General features: G+C 31.5%; 1 protein-coding gene across 3 annotated transcripts in view; it reads left to right on the forward strand.

Annotated features, from left to right (window-relative positions):
* LOC126852715 (neural-cadherin-like) overlaps positions 1 to 19,240 on the forward strand; it is a 140,399-nt gene that overhangs the window by 29,443 nt on the left and 91,716 nt on the right. The window lies entirely within an intron of this gene.

The raw sequence follows: 19,240 nt of genomic DNA on the forward strand, positions 1-19,240 counted from the left end.
ATTCGCAATTTCGGCCGCGGCTCCGCTGCTCGACTAAACGCAAACGTTCATCTCTTTTCGGGGGCAGGAGAGAAGGGAGGGGGTTAACGCGAGTTTCTTGCTCCTTGGCATGAAATGTTGCGGAATGCGCTCGGCGTACGAGTGCAATCAATAATGTCCGCGAGAGTATCTCTTTGAGCTTTTATAATATCCTCGGTACTTTATACCCTCGGTGCTTTATCTTTCTAGAGTTGCGTAGTGCTTGCCATTATTTATCTTTCATGCCAACGATAATTTTTGTGACGAGTTCGTTGGTTATTAATATTTAAACAGTTTCACAGCCTTCACTCGTGGCTCTTTTATTTTTAATTGTCAAATTCTTCGAATTTCACGCACAATAAAGTTTATTTTAAATTGTATTTGAAAATTTTATAAATTTCAAATATTATAAATAATATAGAAAAAAAAGAGAATTATTACGACATAGGTTAATTATAATGCAATACAACCTCGTATAAAATGATTTAAAGTAAAAAAATATTTATCTCTAAATATCTAAAAAAATATTCACCGCTAAATTACATGACATTCTTTGATCAGCGAGGATAGTATAAATTGAAATTAAATTTTCTATTTCACTCGCGAAAAATTTGCCTCACTTCGTGAAATAAAGATACATTTTTGTGTGTCGGAAAAATATATATTGAAAACGCCTGCATACGATAAGAACAGACAGCGGCGAGCCAACGGTGCATCATAGTTACGAGAATCTTATTTACGTTGTGTGTGTGTGTGTGTGTGAAGCAAAATGTCAATATGCAAATTGTTACTCTGACAGAATATCGACACACACCATGATGAGATATCGCGATGTGAGGTATAATTTTCTGGGGAAATGCTTTCGTCCCACACGTAAACGCGAATAGTTCGGCAGTCTGCGACCTCATGATTTCTCGCGGACATGGACGAGCATTATGCGAGAGGAATGCGCATGAAACTTCAAGTTGAAATCAGTGACGTTTGAAGATAGAGAGTCTACATCTAGACGCAAGATCATCCAATTGTCGTTCGCTGGTCCATTAAGTCTCCTGCAAATCTCATTTCATGCGAGGTCGCGGAAAGGAATACGGCGCAATAACTTGCAATCAGTCCTCTATCTCTTATCGAACAAAATTTTTTTATACATTTATGTGTGCGTAAGCGCGATAAAATATACTTAAAAAATAGCATCAAAAAGATATTAATTTATTCTAGATATTTACTTTTTCAGGTAATTGGATTTATATTATTCCCTAATTAAAATTTTTTAAATATATCATATATATTATACATATACTTTCATAATGCACACATATAAAATATGTAAAAAATATAATGTATAAAAAATTTATCATGTGCAGAAATTATTTAGAAAGAAAAAGAGAGAGGGAAGTTTTTAAATTATTAAATAAATAAATAAATTATTTAAATTAACAAATATTATTATCTGGGGCAAAAAGATATATAATTTAATGAATAATTATTTAATCTTTAATTTACATAATTTTTTTCTCTTTATTCCATGGAAATTATGTTAAAATTAATAAAATAATCGTTGAGCGAAAAAGATTGTTACAAACTCTAATGGCACGTCTTGACTTATAATATTTATTTTCGCAAATGCAAATGCGCGCATAAACATAACGCAGACTATAATTCAGGATTTCGTCGTTTCCGCAAAAAAGGAACTTTCCACATGGAAATTGCAGGTTTCTGTGAACGCGGTACAGAGCGGAGAAATATGATTCAATATACAGAAAATTCAATTTTCAGAATTCTTAAGTTGCGCTCGTTGGTGAGTACTTTTTAAAGGTTGGAAGATGGAAAAGAGAGATATGCATTTTATTCTCTTCTTGTTCTCTCATATTTTTACTCTGTTTCGTTGGACGATTCTGATGTCAAAGATACTTGGTGGATATAAAAAGCTTTGTTGCAAGAAGCCTCTTGCAACGAAAATAATAGAAATTTCATTTTTTATTAAAGGACTACTATCAAAATTAGGAAAATTATTTGTTTGTTATCGTTATATAAAAGTAGAGATAAATGATAATTAAAATAATGTCTGTACGATATTTATTAAAATGCATAGATGAAGTTAGTTTAAATAAAAAATCGTTACGTTAGAATAATATAACGGGAAAAGCTGCATACATGATGAGTTTGAAATGTGTGGCTGACATTATTTGTTTAAGGTAGCATCGTGAAAATGGAAAAATATTTTAAACAAAGAGCATAACTCTCTCTCTCTCTCTCTCTCTTTACAGACTTATATTCTCTATTATTTTAGTCTGTTAAATTTTATCAAAATCAACTATTTATTTTGATATCTTTTTCAAATAAGTAAAAAAAATATTTTATTAAAAAACTTGATACGTAAATTATAAATATTATAATACCTATATATTATAATATATATTATCTATTATAATAAAAGTGTGTATATTTTTCAATTGTTTTCATTGTCGCAAGACAATCACTCGTTTATTCAAATCTTCGTATTTAACATCGCGTTGTCGAGTGTGGTCGATTTTCTCGAAAGACTGGAAGTCGTCGTGGATTTTTTTTTGCTCGTGGGCGAGCATTCAGAACACTTAATTTATTCATTTATTTTCTTGCTAGTTGCCAGAGCGGCGGAATGCCAGCAATGGACGGTTTTAGATTGAATGGAAAATAAAAACTGACACAGAGAGATAAATATGAACGAGGAATTCCACGAGGCTCTATATAGCAAATATCAAAATGAAACCCTAGATGCTTTGCGCCGCTCGCTTTTTTTTCCACATATACGCGGATTGTTCTCGTTTTTTCTTTATTTTTTTTTTCTTTTTTGTGGAACGCGACACGCGACAACATTCGTCCATCCGCTATGAATAATTAGCGAACATTGAGATCGCGAGCGCACGATGAATCGTTCATCGCCAGTTGCTGGGATGGATTACGTGAGTTCAAGCTCAGATGCCCGCGATAATTACAGCTCTGTTTAATTATCCGGAAACTTCATCAGTGAAAAATGCTCTCGTTAAATATGATACTTCATAGATATGACGTATTTAATTAAGGTGAAAAATATTTTTGTAAAAATTTTCGAGAACATTTTTCATATTACAATATGCCTTGAAAATGTTTTAATGTCACAAAATTTTGTCGAAAATTAGCTTCATGTATCTTACATTTTTGACATTACTAAATGTATTATCTTCTAAAAAAAGAAAAAATAAATAAATAAAAATAAAAATAAAATTTTTTCATCCTGAATTAATAACAAGAAATAATGAAGCATGTGATGATTGAATTAATTGTCACATATTCAAAAAAATATATACTATATTTTTGTGATTTAGAAAGATACTACGAGAGAGTGTAATGTGTGAAATTCATTCGTACGTTTCCATTTGGCACAGCTGAGCTGGCGTATGACAGGCGTACTATAACACGTGTATACGTTACGGTGCTTCATAGTTCATGAATGGGACTTGCATTAAGAACAACCAAATATTTACTTTGAGAAATCGGACAGACGTAAAACAAAAATCCAATCTTCTTTCATCCTGCACGTATACAAATGACACGCGTCTATGTATCCATGTGTCATACAATGTAATCCTATACGATATATACCGCAAAACATGAATCGTAAAGAAATCCGAAATATCAAGATATGAAATATGAAATATAGAGGATTTGTAATAGCAAAAAGTTTTTCCTGTATTCTTTTCAAGATGAAAATAAATCTTGAGCGCAAAAAATGTCTTATAATGAAGGAATAAATTTTTAAAATAAATGTATATATTTTCAAAACAATATAAAAAAATATTGATGTTATATATTTTAATACGTAATGTACGCGTAAAAAAGTAACATGAGAAATTTTTTCAAAACGTCGATAATAAAAACAGTCTCAAAGTTTATGTAGATATGTTGTTTTCATTCATTAAGAAAACAATTGCGGTTTGTGTTAATTGCAAACCTAGATTCAGAGTAAATTAAAATTGTCGCACAACAACAAATAATTCAAAGTTACGTGGAAAACTTGAAAAGCATTACGCGAAAGTTGTAATAATTTACTGACAGAATAATTAGATTTCAGTAACAATTTAAAATGGAGATAACTTTGATAACTAAACTTTATAAATTAGCTTGATTATGTAAAATCTATTGATTACTTCTCATGCAAAGTCTACGCTAATTTGAACGTGACTTTACCTCTAGTCTCTCATCAATTAAAAATATCCGGATTATATGATATTTACAATATTATTCCAATTTAAAATATCTACGTTTTAATGACAAATTAAAAAAGAAAAAAAATATTTATAAGAAAAATAATACGCTATATAATAATACAAATATTTTCCGACGATATAATATTAAGATAAAATTCGATCTAATTATCAGATAAATATTGTACCACGTTTACTTCGCCTTTTAATGTATTCTCTCCATGCATTTTTTATTTTAGAACAATTTCAGAGATGGATTTTATGGAAAGAATTTGGCGAAATAGTCTCATTAACATAGCATAGTGGAGTCTATAGGGAAACTACAACGTCCGTTTGACTGTGTTGCGTGATAAAACGATATAAAAGAATTTCTATTGCCTTCGTCATGTCTATCTACTCGCATTCGCGGTATGACACAGTCCGCGATGCAGAAATTTTTCTGCGAAAATGTTATATTTGCCTTTGTGAGGGAATCTCGTCAAGTGATTTAAATTCTCATTAAAAAACATGCGATCACGATGGAAGCTCTATGCCTTCATACGTAAATACATTTTATATTTTAATTGCCAACTTTTGTTCAAACATCGATAACTTTTCTCGCGCACTTTCATCGTGATTATACATACATGTAAAAACTAAATTGTAACATGAAATATCGTATACCGTGAAAAACATTGATTTAGTTTTGACAAATACTGTGATCTTTTATGTAAGCCATATCTCAAAATTAGAAACATACATAAATCTATTTTCTCTCATTGTTATTACACAGGAATGTGTAATGATATATATTGTGAGATGAATATACATCGCTATATTTGTAGTCTGAACATAATGACACAAAAGTCTCTTTGAAAGCAATTCCATGATAAAATAAAATCATAATACGTAATCAATATGCAATTTTCGTAGAAAAAATTAAAAAAAAAAAAAAAAAACTAAAAAATATGTAATTTTAAGGCTAATAATATATAAACACAAAATGTGTTGTTAATTTAAGAATGTGTTATTAATTTAAAATCTTTTAATATAACGACAATTATAAAGAAAAAAGATATATACATATAAACGAGAAATTTTTTGTACATATTTATCGTTATTTACAATTCGTTTATAGAAGCACTTTTTATCACGTGTACATTTCTTGGACACTGAATGTGAACCGTTTTAACAAGCATCGATATCAGTGCAATTCTGTACAGTCTTTTCGATTGACATGTATAACACGAACATGTATTTTGTTGTTTGTATTGAGAAAGCGTTTACGCTCGTCGATAGAGATAATTGATCACGCCCAGCGCATCCGAACCGTTGAAAAAAGAGCTGGGATTCTCGCAAAATTGGGTACGTGCGATATAGATCAAATGTATCAACGCGGAAAGCCATATTGCACGTAGTCATAAATCACTATCAGCCGTTTAGGGCAACTAATCTTTAAGAAAAATTATTTTTCCTTTTATATCGATATATGAATTTCCTTTTTTGCTTCATTATATACACATGTGCATTATTTTTGTTTCTCTTTTTCTAAATTTTAACATCCAAGCAATAAAGTTTTATGTTTACAATAATGGTTTTTTTTGTACAATTTCAGATTTATTTTTATTGAAAAATTTAATATAAAAGGTACTATAAAAATAATTAGTAAATCAAAAAGTTGTGTATAATAATAATATTTAATTTTCTAAAACGAGATTTTACCAAAAATTGACAAAAATGACATGAGCAATGTGACTTTATATCATATTTTTTGACAAAATTTTTATTTTGCTATGCGTATCGTTTCAGTAAAGAACAACAATTTCAATAACTTTCGATTTGCTGAGCTGAAGATTACCTTGCGGTAAAATTATTCCCGCTTACGATGGAATTAACCTAAATTTCGCGTTGTCAGCAAATAATCGGATTTAAATTGGAGTTCTATTAAAATAGCTTACGACTGTAAAATCTAGAAAGATTCGATTTGCATTGTAAAACAAAATCGCTTTACATGAGTTAGGCATCAATTTGGGCTAATTTGCAACGGAATTTCAAGCGATTTAAGGAGTTAGAACTTGATCGATAGATTAGATTTTCGATTAGATTTAGTCCGTGAGACTTCGATTTAGTGTCGATTAGAGTTGGGCGAGAAATTGAGTGTTAGCGAAGATTTGGTTAGGATCGAGCTAGAAACTAGTTGCGTTAATAATAAGCTTAATGACAAATCTGATCTAATTTAAAAATGGTAAGAAATGTGAAGTATCACATTGTTTAATTTAACGGCATAATTAAATTAAATTAAATTAAATTAAAATAACGTAAGTTTAATTTATCATTATATATTTACTTCAAAAATTCTTTTCTATTTTTTTATTGCTATTTTCATTAGATAATATGTTTCTAAATTGCGATAGCGTATGGAGAAAGTGAACTGTTATACGTTTCAGATTATATAGGATGAATCAAAATTACAAACTGTGAGAGATTGTTTGAGGAACTAGAACAACAAAAGTTTCTGTAAACATTCGTCGGAAATGTTTCCTTCCTCGATTATTTGTAGCAGATTCTGTATATTACAAGGTTATTATTGATTATGCTGGGCACGTTACATCGGATAGTTTACACTAGCTCGCTTTGCTTCTGAATGTCTAATATATAAGTAATTCACATTCTGAGAATAAGGAGAAAGGAAGCATTTTCCATCCGTTAATGGAAGTTTTTATTATTGTAACAGTCCCTCTCAAACACACTTTGAAAGTTTGTTACAGGAATTTTAACTCATCCCAAATATCCACAATTTCCTATGAAGTGCGTTCAAATTGCCGCGTTCTTTTAATTAATTTTTTAAATTACATCTAAATTGCATTTTGCTGCAGCGTTTTTAAATCATTGAGAAAATTACGAGAAATTCACTCATTGAATAAATTAAAATTATAAATTAATTTAATTGAGAGAAACTATTTATAAAAGTAAAAATAAAAGAGTTATTATATTTATTTATTTATATCGAGTGTTTCAGCTCAAATCCCGATACATCAACATTATATTGTTAAGAAAAATATATGTATATATTTTTAAATAATAAATATTAATATATATATATATATATATTTTAAATATTAAATATTAATACGTTTTAAATAATAAATATTAATATATTTTAAATAAATTCAAATAATTTCATTAACCATATATTATAAATTTTAAAAGCCATAATATCGTAATATACGAGGAGAAAGATCTTTTTCCAGAAAAATAATGGATCATATGATGCTCTCGATATTAAATTACACAACGATCCAGATCTTTTGAAATAAGTTGTTCAATTAGGGACGTTTCAGCAATCTCGCGGCGCACTTCCGCCAGGATATCGATTCTGTCCGATGCAATCTCTGACCATCGCACAGAGGCGACTGGCTCGGCTGGCTCTTCTGGTTCGCCGACCCCGACGGCTGGCAAACTTACCCGGGAAAGTTTCAAAGCGGGGGCGTACGATCTCGTGTTTATCTGGGCGCAATGTGGCGACAGAACGAGCTCTCGCGCGGGGGTGGGGGGAGGGGAGGGGAGGGCGGAAGAGGGCGACTTCAAGGGCCAGATCGGAGGCCAAATCGGAGCCCGGGCCAGTCGCTAAAGAGAAACGTTCTCTGAATTCTGATTTCTGGCGCCACTTGTGTGTCCCTTTCGATTTTCCTGTCGCGCGATACCTCGCCATTGTTATCGCCCTAGGCGATTCACGGTGATTCACCGGTGGTCGTGTTACGGGCGGAATTGCGATGGTTATTGCCGGGCAAATTACTCCGCGTTAAGACGATCGGCGCCGATAATACGGATTTGGATTATTTAGATAGTCGTCGAGATAAATCGGTTGTATGTCGGGCACAATCAATTGGAAAAAGGAAATAATCAAGATTTAAGGAATCCAGCGAATTTTATTTATTTAAAAAATGGCAGAAGTTCATCTGTAATCGATGCATTAAAATGTCACTTAATTAATCAATTAATCAATTAATTAATTAATTATTAATTTTGTTAATATTTATTTAAATTATTTTTTTATTTATATCAAGAACAAAGTCGTGAAAAATTATTTTTTAATTAATAAAAAAATAATTTTTTCACGATTTGTTCTTGATATATATATATATATATATATATATATATATATATATATAAAAAAAAAAAGATTTATAAAGTCTACATCCAAAAAAGAATAGAAATTTAATAAAAATGGATATCTTAGTGCATCAAGTATAGATAAATTTCTGTCACTTTTAAAATAAATAATTCGCTTGATAATTTTTTCGCTACTTCTTGCTTCTGACATACAATTCAATATAGAACCATCGACATTTTAAGAACATTTTAATAATGCTACACACTTTTGCAATATTCATTTCGAATAATTTTACTGATTTTCTTTACTCGATTTCTATTATTATGCCGCAACTCGCGATAGAATAAAATTTTAGAAGCGCAGTCCATTCGCCGCCAAAGTTCCGGATCGATGAACGTCTTTCAATGCACCGTCGATGGGATGTGGAGAAAAAGAGAGAGAGAGAGAGAGAAAGAAGGAGCGTTTCTGAATTTCGATTGCAGCACTTTCATTCGTCGCATGTTACACGTAATACGATATCGCTTAACACGCTGCCCATTCGTTGAATGTGCGTTCGCGTGGCAAACTGTAGAATCACGCAGGCGTGGAATTTCGCCTGCGGAGTTTCCAAGGATGATTTCACGTGCCAATAAATCACCAATGACGGACCGCATCGAAATAACGTGGACTGAAACAATTCCCGGGGATATGCGGAACTTTCATTTCGGTGCCTGTACTTTTACAGCGCTCCAGCAACATTGCAAAAGAGAAAATGCTGCGAATGTATGAGTGCAATTCGATACTGTAGTCTAGCCAAGATATTGCAATAGTTTGAGGAATTTGTAGAATTCATGAATATCGATTGGATAAATTATATATATATATGTAAAAAAAAATATATATATATGTATAAATATATATATATATATATATGGATATTTGAAATATTTGGTGTTTGTATTATTAATTAATTTCAATACAAAGTTTAAAAATTACATTATCAAAGTTAATTAAAATGCATTAATAAAAAGTAAAATTAAAAATCTCGCAAACTGTGATTAACATTTTTATAATAAATATGTTTTGCGCGTGTGTATTACTGGAAATGGAATCTACAATTTGAAGGTTTTATTTTATTCAAATAACTTTACATTAAAAAAAAAAAATTGTTAATTTGATTAAATTCGCGCGTTTAGTTTAGTATAATTTTTTAAATTAAAATATTTAAATATTTAAGCTGTAATATCACAAGTGTATTGGACTGAAATACTCAAATTTTAACTAATTTTTATTTTTAATAATTTTAACTAAATGATAATAAACTAAGCAGATTTTAAATTCAGTTTACAACTTTTATTCTCGATGTAATAATGTAATACTTTCAAATCTGTACACTTAATTTATAATTCTAAAGATGTAACACACATCAAACAGAATTAATTAAAGCACTCTTTTATATATAATGTGTGACGAAAATGCTTTCTTTAACGTTCACTTTGAGTTATTTTGAAGCAAGATTGCTTTCGCGTCAAAGTATTTCGACGTGAGCTGATATCGATGTTGGATTATTACGAAAGCTAACTCATTTTGATCGGCTTATCGAAAGAGAATTGATGTTACACGAGTGGAAGATCTTAATTCCAATAAATGTGAGTTTTTTTAAATTGCGATATCGCTTTTTATATCGGACAATTTCGTAGGAATATTATTCCTACTTCCACAAAAATGTCAATATTACTAAAGAATTTTACGTCTTTTAAAGAAAAAACTCACAACGTAATAAAACGTAACTATTTTCTCTGTAAAAATTTTCTCCATTTTTATACTAGAAGAAATTTTTTATTTGTGAATATGGTCGCGAACTACACGGTTATTAAAACACGACTATCAATTGCGTGAAATTTGCAACTTTTACTGTTAATTAAAAAAAACACAACATACAAATACATTTGTTTTGAAGTATTGCATTTTTATTTATGACAGAATTTCCGCGTTTACATTTTTTCTGCTGAATATGAACGACATTATTTTCGGCATTAAATCCATCATTTTTTTTACAATGCTAATCTTTTTACTGACACGTGTGACAAATATAATAAACGATAATGTTTAAATAAGAGATTCGTCAATAAAGTGCTTCGATGCGCGTTGCTCGCGATTCAATTAAAAAGTAATTACAAGCACGAATGGATTTATTTGAGATTTGCGCGTGTGTTTCACCGTCCCTTGTAACTTCGTTATTTTCTATGAAATATTGTGATTGCGGTTTATTGTTATAATTACGCGATATTCCCTTTCAATATAGTCCCGGAGGCGCATCATGATTCATAACATTAACCGATATTATGTTTTCGATCAAGTCGTTCGTGATGAACAGCGATGAAGCCCCGGAAAATTCTCAACGTAATTAACCCATCAGGAAAACATATTAATGTCATGGCGTATAATTATGAGGCAGCCAGCATTATAAATGGATAATCACGAAAATGGTCCACTCGACGAACATCGTCGTATCTTTGATAAAAGAACTGTCACTCGTCAAACGCGCCGACGTCATTCTGTACAAACTTACTTTGCGCGAATGGCGTCTATTCATTTAATTCTTGAAGGCATCTTTGATCTCCTTAACGCGAAGTTCTAGCTTCATTACGCGACAGCCATTAACTCTGTCGCAAAACTTATAATAGGCGTCATCGATTGTTCACCAGCGGAATTAAAATGAAGATAACATTTTCTTTCGTTTTTCAAACTTTCGTTTCCATTTTCTTCAGATAATTACAATTCTTTCGTTATTTTTATATTTTTTTTTCTCTTTTATTTGTTTTTAACGGTAATTATGTTTAATTTTTATGCGAAAAATTGTAATCTTTTAACGGCAAATTAAAAATAAAAACGGACGAGCTAAATATCTGAGCAGCGAATAAAGTATACATCTGTATAAACCTACAAGTTATTATGAAACAAATATTCAATCGATCGACTTTTCATCGACAAATTGTATTTCATGCATATCCCTTTCATGTGAGAAATCCAATTAATGAATAAATTTTTACTTCAGCATTATATAAAAAAAAGTCCCACATTTTTATTTCTATTCTTTTTACAGTACAGAATATTTCAAAATTAAATGAATAAAAATCACATTTTTCCAAATTTCCGTCATTTCTAAAATCATGCGCGTTTCCTAAATGAGAATTATAATCTCCTATGTAACTAGCGAGATTTCTTTTCGCATTAATAACGTTAACATTGTTATTTTTATTCAATCTTTTCGCGAGATGCGCGCTTCGAAAATATTATATCCTTTAAATAAAAATTCTAATTTTATAGCCTCTGATTGCAATCGGACTTTGCCGATGGTTCGATGGAATAGTAAAAAGCATAGGAATAAACATCCCTAGCAAATATGCAGACTCTAACTTTTATCGAACGTGATAACGTTCATGCGGGCTACACCTCTCTCCATAAAACTGAGCGCAACAACCGCGACATAAAATAAAGTGTAAAGCACGAGAATGCCCGGCTTTATACTGTACTCGTCAATTTCTATATTTTATGCTGGAATTTGCCGGGTAAACCTAATACATGGGCACATCTAATTACATGTCATGTTGCCGGCTCTTATAACGAACCTTAACGTGGAAGCCTTGAGCTGAGATAATTTACGTATCAAGCTGTCGTATGTACAAAGCGATTCGGCGAATTTTTGAAATTCTCTCAATAAACGTCTTTTTTTATAACATTTTATCACGTATTGAGAAGATAAGGCTATTTAAAATTAAAAGCTATTTTACTTCGATCTTTTCGACAAAATGTTTGATGTTATAAAATTTTTGCAAGGGTGAAAAAAATTGGAATAATTTCACCAAGTGATTCTTAATTCAGATGTAGAATATCTCATTATATTATATCGATACTTAGAAAAAAATATTAATAAAAAATTTCTTAAATAACGCGACACTATAAAATAAAATAAAATATGGATCTTGTTGTCAAAGTTTCTGAATTTTTTTTTGTGTCCATATAGCATATATTGCGCCACCAGATTTGCAATGTTTGATTTCGATCGAAATCTTTCTCGCTATAACAGCTTTTTTCCAATCGATGTTATCGTGTTATGCGATCGGAAACTGGCGAAAATTGATTTGACCGAATTAATAACGACAGAGCCGAACGGAATGTTAAAAAGGGACGTTCGCATAAAGTTTTTGTGACAATACGCGTTACTGATGCAAACGTAGAACCCGAACAACGATTCCCTGTAATCTAGGATGGATGTGCAAAATGGTATAGGCGCCTCTGACGCCTCCCTTTGTTTCATTTGCTTTACGTTGTGCGTGCGACTGCAATAGAGGATCGACTATCGACTTACAGTTTGCGCAGCTTCTATATGGAGGTCCCGTCCCGCAGTTTGCGTATTTTATGGTAGTGAATCGTAGATGTCTAAATACAATTCATTTCCCGCGATAAGAGAACTAAGTATTCCTTCAATCATTATGATCGATATTTCGATACATATATTTGCATTTAATTAACGTTCAAAAAAATATTTTTAAAACAAAAAAATTGAAATTGCGCAAAAAAAAATATATTGAAATTGTTATTATAAAATGTTACGCTAAACAAGAATTATTAACTTATTGACGATTGTTGATAAAAAATATAAATCAATATCTATTCTATAAATATATTTTTATCAAAATATAAATTTAATTTTTAATGAAATTTATAATAATATTTACATAAATTTCCATAAAATTTTTTAATGAAAATCTTCATACAAATACATTTAAAATGATTATAATATTTTCAATATAATGTAGGACCAAAAAAATCATCTTCCGAAAAGAAATTATTATTAGCAGAAAATGGCTGCATTAATTTTCCCAGGAATTCATTATCTTCCTACGCTTATACATATATATCCGAAATCCTGCTGAAAGTTCAGAATTTAATCAATATTCTATGAACTTTATTAAAATAAGTTTTTGGCTTTTATTAAAATATTGATTTCAATATTCTGAATCAGGTTGGTAATCACAAAATTTTACATTTAATAAATGATTTATATGTATATAGCGTCAAGTTTAATAAAGATAAAATGCGACCGGAGATCTTGTAATCGTTTCAGTTCTTACATTAGTCAAAATGAATTTTTCATAAGTTCGTAGAGAGAAAATATTTTTGTGCCGAGTTACCGTTCAATTGTAGAAAAGTAGTAGTATTCTTATTTTTGCAATAATAAATCGTAAAACAAAAGATTGCTATTTATGATATTATTTAATTTAATATTTAAATATTCCTCTTCATTGAAAAATTGTGGCAAATATTTAAAAAATAATTAACTACAATAATTATATTTATTTTTCTCTTCCTTATTCCTTACTTCGGCAAAATAATAAATGTTAACGCGAAATAAATTCGGATCATTACATAAAATATAAATGTTATTCCAGAAATAATGAGAAATGGATACATCCAGAATAACGAAATTATTATGCATTATCTACGGTATCGTATTAATTCGTGCACGACAGTATGTATAATTCCTAATATGATGACACGATAGGGGATTTGCATATTCAAAAACGCGCCGACATAATGAATTGCGTTAGTCTCCAGTTAAACTCCTCCCATTATTAATATCAGTAACTACGAGCTTGTCATACGAGTATTATTGAATTTCAACACTAACTTGCCTGACGGCTTCAGAACACGACGTGTTACCCCTTACTTACAGCTTAGTCTCGTTATTACTTTAATAATCGGAATTAATCAAGAATTTTTGAATTTTGAGTAAATTACATTAAAATAAAAATGTCAAGTTTCTAAACACAAATAAAAAATTCAAAAATTTTAATTCTGTCTCAAATTTATCCTATTCTTTTTCATAATCGCTAATAACATATATAATTGTTTAAAATTAAATATAATTATTAATAAAATTATATTGTCAATAATTTATTAATATTTATAATATAATATAATATTACAATAAAAGCTCTATTAAAAAATTTGCAAATTTCAATAGTGGTTCAATTAAAATAAGATTTTTATTGTACAAGATGTGAGAAGATTTATTAGTTTATTAGTTTATAAAGTAAAGATGAATTATAAGCGCGCTGCTAATTTTAGATGTAAACTACTTTGCTGGATGAAATTCCGCGGTTAACTATTTCGCGGTTGCTGCAAAATTTCCTCGATAGTTGTGTCAACATGAAACATTCTCGCCATTATCTTCTTCATTTTGATATTCCAATTTTTGCGAAAAAAAATTGTATAGTTGCAGTGTGTAAATTTTTTTTATTTATATATAAAATACGATACTAGAAATATCAGCGTGTGTTTGAAATAGTACACTGAAAATTTCAATACACTAAGAATATAGGGAAAGAATTTTTTTTTTTTTTTTACACGCGTTTTCTCTTTCCAATTTTTCTTCTCGATAAATATTTATTTTGCATCAATATAGAATAAAATCTCGGAACACTCTTCCATCTCGCAATTAAATACGCTGCGGATTTTTCCTTCGTAGAAAATCAATTTAAGATTTTATTTCACCGAAGTAATTGATATCAAATTCACAAGTTCTTGGTAATAGCAGACGATAGCCATTAACTGGCCGCGTTCAATAAACTTCCATATCGATTCTAATCTGGCTCGCTCGCTCTTGGAAACCAATGAATTATTTCGCAGTCGGCGAGGAAAACGTATCGAAAACGTTATTTTTTAAACGATCGTACACCTACAATTAGTAATAAGCTTACCAAATGCCATACTACCGATCTCTGAAAGGTCTTTGCACTGTAAGCAGTCGGACGTTAATATAATAACCACTGTATATGTACCGCGGTGTATATCACAATAGCAATTAATAACGATAATTGGACGAGCACCATTAAGTCGCTCCGTTCTATGCACGGTAAAGTGCATTTGACAGTAGAGGAAGAGCTAGAAAGGTAAAGAGATAGAGTGAGAGAGAGAGAGAGAGAGAGAGAGAGAGAGAGAGAGAGAGAGAGAGAGAGAGTTGCCGCACATTTCGCGTTTGTGATATCGCTCCGTATACTACGTCGGTACTTTCTGAAGTGCATCTCGCAATAAAGGTATTCTCTTCTTGCGGAGAATCCACGATCGGTGTCAGCTCTTTCGCTTATCCGACTTAACAGTGCTTGATTTTTTCGATAACTTTTTTGCAACGTTCTTCTCTCGCGATGTTTCTCTGTCTCTCTTTCTCCTTCTTTTTCTCTTTTTTTTTTTTGCGCGCAAGTATTTACACGGTATTCGATTGAATGGCACACATATACACGCGAGCGAATTTTCCGGGTTATTCGACAGAGAGCAACGATAGCTCGTTCCTTCCCGCGTGATAAACCGCGACCGGGTCGTGACGATTAGCGCTGTCGCTAATAATTTCTCGTCGCGCATTCGTTTTCTCGACAAGGGATAATTAAAAGAGAACAGAGAGAAAAGATGTGGGAAAAAAAAAATATCCCTGACTGATGAAGATGAGCGAGGGAATTAAAGAGCGTAACACGAGCGCGGAAAGATCGCATTTTTCCTTGCGATACGTTTCAAAGGGCGTTCTATTTTGATATCTTTGGATTTTACGAGTCGAGGTTAATTTAATTATGTGTACCTGCATTTTTCTTTGATGTCACGCTGACTTTGCATCAAATTATATACCGGAAAATATTGCAAGTTTATGACAGCAGTGACATTAGTAATTCTCCGCGCGTTTATCCCCCTTTTCTTTTGTAATCATGTTATAGAGAGCTGTAATTTATTGCCAAATTAACAAGAACACGCGTAATAATATGCACAATTAATTATAATAGATTACGCAAGCGTTAGTTATGGATCAATTATCCGATTTATATTAATAATCTTTACGATTTATATTAATTAAATTTGAAAAAAAATATATATGTATATTTAATTGCAATAATTTCAATTATACATGCTTAACATCGATAAATCGTTTTTGCACATTTATTTTAATGAAAATGAAAAATTTTAGAGGCAAAAAAGTTCATTAAAAATAAAAATCTAGTAGTTTATATTAAATTTAAATATTTAATAAACGTTCAAAATTTTAAAAGGGAGAAAGATATACATTTTATAACATGTAATAGTTTTTTTGATGGCAATAAGTATATCTAGTATAATAAATGTATCGTTGAATAAATTTTTCATAAATATTTAGTCATCAGTTGCACGAATTAATGGCGCATCTTCGCAATACATATTTAACGCTGATGTAATGCTTTCATGTTTGCAAGCTTTATTTATTCAATTAGTAAGAGTTATTCTTGTCTGACACGCAAGAGAAATGTTAATTTATAAATTAGAGAAAGAAAAAGAATTATCTCTTTCTTCTTCTCTTACAAAAGTACAAATAAATTGAAAAAAAAATGTTTAATATATCACGTGAAAATTTTAAAATAATGTTTCATGATCCATATCATGAGTGAGAAAAATGTTTATGTATAGCATATATTTTCCAAATAAAAAAAAAAATCTTTTTTAATATTGTCATCACATCAACATCTTCCAAAATTCATTTTTGTCTTTGTTGATACTTGTTTAGCTTGCTTGCCACGGAAAATGTAATCTTATTTTAATTAAATATGCCATATATATATTCAAGATAAATTAAGCTATGTAAGCTAACATTTTGCTTTAAATGGATAACGTGTCGATAAGTTTCTCGATGGTAACGCCAATTCGAAGAATCGCAGTGAAGATATTTCCCGTTATTAATTATTTTCGAGGTGCAGGAAAGTTTGGCGACGCGCTCATTCATCTTACGGCTATCGCTTGTCCGCGTATCCTGCGAAAACGGAAGCTGTCGTTCGAAAACGTTATAAATCTTGGATATTAACGGAGCGCCCGATATGTACGGGTCAACTCGACGCCGCGAATATCATGATTGCTTAAATGAGACCTCATTCTGCCGACTTATCTGCCGACATATAATGATCTTACAAGGTAAGAGAAGTAGTTTCTGCTTCTTTGACAGGAAAGCCATGTAATTCCGCCGCATTCCGTTTTTCCCAAGGTTTTTAACGTCATTCGCAGGACGACGATGCGAAGAGATGCACGCTGAAGAAAGTAAAATAGCTTCTTACACAAGCGTGGTAGGAAATAAATGATATTTTCTAGACGATGTGACGCTGTATATATATTAACTTTGTAAAGTCACGTCTGCATCAACATGTTGTACGGAAGTTAAACGTCAAATAAATGTAAACTGCTTCCGATAAATTCCGCGAACGTGACGTTTAATCATGATGTTGTTGGGTTACGCGCATATATTTATGCATGCAGCTCTATATATTATTATCGAAAACAGGTTGACCAAGAAATAAATAGAATTATATATTATACATATTCATTATATGTGTATCATTTATCGATAGAGCATTAAATTTAAACTGTGCCAGTCAAATAAAAGTTATTACAAATTGACGTTACTATTAATTTAATTTTCAAAAAATCGAAAATATCTTTAAAAATTATTTAATCAAAAATTTCTCTTCCCTCCAAAATCTCTCGATAATTTTTATTTTAAAATGTACAATTGTAAAAATTATCTCAATTTATTTACCAGTTTTATTTATTTATATCCACTGTTATTGAATTACCATTCATTTAATGTTATCAAATGTATAAATTATAAATCAACATTGAATATCAGAGACCGACAATTCTATTCAAAGGTTAATTTGCGACAATGCGATTGACGGTGATATAAAGCGCGCGCTAAAGCGCAATTCCAATCATCAAATAAACAGTTAACCGTGTAAATATAATAACTGGATTTACTCACGATTTAATTCGTTGTCGGTGCCGATTTCTCCGTCAGGTCGCTCCGTTACTGCGTTACTCCGGACATTCGCTCCCAACGCGTGAATACCAGCCAATCTGGAAAAAAAAAACACAATTAATTACGATCGCTAATTAACGATGTTTCCTTCGAATGTTGCACGTCATTCCCGCACGCGCATGCGATATATATTTCGTCAAGTGTAATCGAATAACTATGTAACACGAAAATTCAATGAAAATTCAATTACATCGCCAGACTAAAATAGCTAATTACGTACCTTAATTAATTAGAAGACCCACGCAACTCCTCATTGTGCGCTGCTGTTTCGGTTGAGCGAATGATACGATAGAGAGCATCAGACTTGGCACGATGCGACATACCACGTCATTGCGAGACATCGAAGAATTACTATTAATCACACTAATTAACATGATCGCCCGTTACTTAGATCGGCACTCCCGCACTTACCGCACCCGGCACACTTTTTGGCGCGAAATGACCGGATTACGTCACACGCGAAATAGCGAGCACTTGCCGTTACGTGCGACATCCATCAGACGCGCGATGTACTTCGAAAATTCTAAGGACGCGATGCACTTCACGTCGTTACGCGTGACGTCATAGGGCGACACCGACTCCGACTATATTATGAGAGGAATAATTAGAGAACAGCGCTAATTATTGTTACATGTACCTCAATTAGTTGATCGTATTACTTGATTCGATCGATAAATAATGAGATATGTCGAAACAGACATAGAAAATTCTCGAAAGGACGCCGAGTCTCCTCCTCTCTCTCTCTCTCTTCTTCTTCAAATGCCACGAGACACACAAACATCGAATTATATATTATTAATCGCTAATTTCTGCGCTTCTCGATAATCGCTCGTCGTTGGATTCGAAATTTGGCACGTGACGCACTTTGTAACGATTTATTTTGATTAAACAACTGATGTACGACACGCGAAACGAGGATCCTTCGTGACTGCGTGAACGTGCAACGGTTACCGGTGTCCGATTACGTTCACGAAGTTGCCGGGAAATGAGAAAGGATCTTAAGTCAATTTCACGCTGTTACTCGAATCGCGTCTTCTCATCGCG

The sequence above is a fragment of the Cataglyphis hispanica genome, chromosome 11 (assembly GCF_021464435.1).
Source record: "Cataglyphis hispanica isolate Lineage 1 chromosome 11, ULB_Chis1_1.0, whole genome shotgun sequence".
In the NCBI taxonomy this organism is placed as follows: domain Eukaryota; kingdom Metazoa; phylum Arthropoda; class Insecta; order Hymenoptera; family Formicidae; genus Cataglyphis; species Cataglyphis hispanica.